Raw genomic sequence first — 4086 nt, forward strand, 5'->3', positions numbered from 1 at the left:
GAAAAATGCATCATAATACACATGAATGAACAGAGTTAGGGAGATAAAACAGATAATTAGAATGCAAATGTTGTTTCCTATTTTAATAAAATCATTAGACATGTAGAACACAGTATGACAAATCTACACAGTCCATTCTTGATGTAAGGCATAATGGTGTTTGGATCTATTAGTGTAAGCAAGAGTTGCCCATAGAAAGTCATTTGTGAACAGGGACATTTACACTTTGTCATTTATAATATTTTCCAATGTAACAAAATAACTATTGCAGTTTCACCACCCCAAGTTACCTTGATGATTGCTTTGTTGGCTGCCTCTTTCACATCCTTGTTCTGTAGACTGTAGATCATGGGGTTCAGCATGGGAATCACCATGATATAAAACACAGCCACCATTTTCCCCTGCTCCACAGACTCCTCCGTGGGCCACCTGAGATACATGAATATAAGGGTCCCATAAAACATGGTAACAGCTGTCAAGTGGGACCCACAGGTGGAGAAGGCCTTCTTCCCCCCATTAGCAGAGTGCATGTGCAGCACAGCTACTACAATGAGGGTGTAGGAGATGAGGACAACAGAGAAGGAATATGTGAAATTAATGCCAGCGATGACTATCATTGTGTACTGTTTGATGTGGACCCCACCACAGGCAATATTGATGAGAGGGGGATCTGCACAACAGAAGTGGTTGATTTCAAAATTCCTACAGAAGTACAAGCCATAGGTCCACAGTGTGCATATTAGACTAACAGAGAATCCATAGACATAAGGTTCAGAGATGAGTCGAACACAGGCTGCCATAAAGCAAAGAGTGGCAGATGGCCATGTAGCAATCAAAAGCCATCACTGCCAAGATGTAGACTTCCACATGGACGAGGGCAATGAAGAAGTAACATTGCACCAAGCATCCCACATAGGAAATGGTTTTTGCCTCTGATAATAAGTTTTCCAGCATTTTGGGGGTGACATTGGATGAGAACCAGATATCTACAAATGACAAATGACTCAAGAAAAAGTACATTGGGCTTTGAAGCTGGGGACTGATGCTGATCAAAATGATCATACCGATGTTCCCTAACAGAGTGGCAATGTAAACTAGTAGAAACACCATGAAAAAGAGAACCTGTAGCTCCTGGTGACTAGTCAACCCCAGCAGGATGAATTCTGTCACATCTGTGAAATTTGACATTTCCATATCAGAGACCCCGCCTGTTTTGCCTATGGAGAAAGACAAAGCATAAAGAGGATTTTTTTTGTTGTTGAAACATTTAAGTCACATTCATCCTTACTCTTAATCAAATCATTTAGGAAATGATGTAGAGTTTGCACAGTGCTCGAGAGAGATAATATAGGCATAATTGTTTATTTCCCTATGCATTATAAAGTTAGAATTTATCTTTTTCCAGTATCTCATCTGCAAAATATGTAAATGGCACTCATTACAAATAAATATAGTATTAGAATTGGGCAATTATATCTTTCTAGATTATTACAGTAGACATACTTGAAATCAGAGAGCATAAGCATGACAAAATTCTGACTGAGAGTTGCAAAACAAGACTGAAACTATTGCAATATATTATTGGATGGAAAAGAAACTTGAGACACAGAGATGGTATAATATAAACCCAGATCAACTAGCCAAATTTTAAGTCAGAAGACCTTTGATACTCGATTGAATATAATTTCCATGTTATAGCTGCCTCTAATTATCACCAAAAATGGAAAATTATATAACATTAGCCATTTTTACATGCCTTAGAAAGTAAATTTTCACTGTTCACCTTTTGTACAGTGAATGCCCCTATATGTTGGCCTTATAATCTAGTTCTTGACATGTTCATCCTACATTATATCAAACTACTTTATCATATGCTTTCCAAATATTAGATTCAGCCTCATATTTTATTTTATTTTTGCTTCAAATTATTCTGATTTGATTGCTACCATGACAAGGGAGAGGTAAGATGTATGTAACAGCATAAATCTGTTTTTATAATCCAGAAAATTAAACTACAACTGTATTAGACACTTAACTTCACTGTCAAAATGTAACAATAGATACATAATGAGGTAAAATATCATTGATGTGCTTTATTAACTGCTGTGGCTCATTTCAGATTCCATTGGTTCTCACAGAATCAGCCCTAACCATTCAAATCCCGATTTCAAGATATCACAGAGAAAATATCCCCAAATAATACTGTGGTAGTTAGATTCATGTGTCATCTTGGCCAGGTGAAAGTGTCTAGTTATGTTGCTGTGGACATGAGCCAATGGCATGTGGACATCATCTGTCGCTGATTACATTTGCAGTTGGTTAGGAGGTGTGTCTGCTACAATGAATGATATTTTATTTAATTGGCTGGTGCTTAAATGAAAGAGCTGAATGTAGTACACAGCCCAAGCAGCTCAGCATACCCAATCTCAGTACCCACAGCTCAGCCCAGGCCTTTGGAAATGAAGAAAGAAATCACCCCAGAGAAAGTTTTTGGAACACATAGGCCTGGAGAAAAGGCCAGCAGAGATAACCCTGTGCCTTCCCGAGTAAGAAAGAACTTCAGTTGAAAGTTAGCTACCTTTCCTCTGAAAAACTATACATTCTTAACTAAATAAGTCCCCTTTTATTAAAAACCATTCCATCTCTGATACTTTCCCCAATTTGCTTCTTACAAGAGGGAAAAGTGTTATGAATATTTAAGGAAGTATCTATGATTAGGATCATCTTGGGAATTTAAGCTTCCATAATAATAGTGTGTGTGAACACTTAGCACACACTGGTGTACAAATCGGCTTTTGTTTATAATTGGTTTCATTAACTTATTCTACAAACGTAAAGGACAACTAATAATATGTGGATGTATTTATTAGATGGTATCTCAAACTATTTTAAATTCTTTAAGTATGTATGTGAAGAAGATACACAAGATTCCTGCTATCATCATAACACATTCTTATTGAACAGACATAAATAATTAATAAATGAGATATTTTAAGTAGTAGGGACAATTGTGCGAAAAGTTCCGCCTGCTAAGAAGATTGGAATAACAACCTTATTGTTATTCCAATTATTGGAATAACAGGGAGAAGGTGAAGAAATTATCACCAAAGAAAATTTTTCTGAGGTTAATTTTTCAGTGAGTTGAAGTAGCCAGCTTTGTAAAAATTGGGTGAAGAAGGAGTTCAAATTCAAAACGTCAGAAGAGGAACTGTTAGCTTGTTATTCCAAATGCAGATTACTAGAAAGATTCTTTCTATGTTAAAGAGTGAATAATCTTTATTATATTTCATGGTCCCTTCACTTAGTGGCAGTATATACATGGGAAGTTAATCTCTATGGACTATTTTGTTAACCTTAAAATGGTAAATAAGAGTAACTGACATATTATGTTCAAAACAAATTGATTAATTACAACATTATGTAATAAGCACTGAAGTTTCAATAGTGATCTAAAGTTTCTTATAAATTTTCATGAAATGAAAACAGAAAATAAATGTTCTATTTTGTTTCATGTGTGGAAATAGCCAGATAAGAGCTACAGACATCAGAAATAGGGCTAAACTCATATACTTTCCAACTTAAAAACTCCTGACCCTCAAAGCATGAACATATGATTCTCTAACAGAAAGCTCCACTTGCATTAATTGAACTACCATATTGTTTTAAATACAAGATATTATATAAAAATTCAAACATCTTAGAAATATAAGCTAATATTACCTGCTGTAAAAGAAGATCAGTTTTCTAGCCAACTTTCCAATTCTGTTTCAATTCTTGTGTGGAGTGTGAATATGTCTTCCTCTACAAATAATCATCAGTTATCCAGTAGTGTCCCGACCCGCAGGACAGTCAACAGGGTCCGCCACCTGCTGAGGGAAGAATGGCTATGGGACAGAGAGATGCAAGAAGGACAGCAAGACAGGATTCTGATCAAGCTGCAAATTTTATTAAACAAGCCAGGTGTATATATACCGACTTGGGGAGGGAGTAGGGTATGTGGAGCATTATGACAGGAGGGAGTTCGCGCCGGCGGGAAGGGCTGGTTAGATAATTGGTGGGGAGTTCGCACCGGCGGGAAGGTCCCGG

At 36.7% G+C, this 4086-nt stretch overlaps 1 pseudogene; it reads right to left on the reverse strand.

The window, feature by feature from the left end:
- Positions 1-233: 233 nt before the first annotated feature.
- LOC143680387 (olfactory receptor 5M9-like) lies at positions 234-1188 on the reverse strand (annotated as a pseudogene).
- Positions 1189-4086: the final 2898 nt, after the last annotated feature.

This window comes from Tamandua tetradactyla, chromosome 4 (assembly GCF_023851605.1).
Source record: "Tamandua tetradactyla isolate mTamTet1 chromosome 4, mTamTet1.pri, whole genome shotgun sequence".
Lineage (NCBI taxonomy): Eukaryota > Metazoa > Chordata > Mammalia > Pilosa > Myrmecophagidae > Tamandua > Tamandua tetradactyla.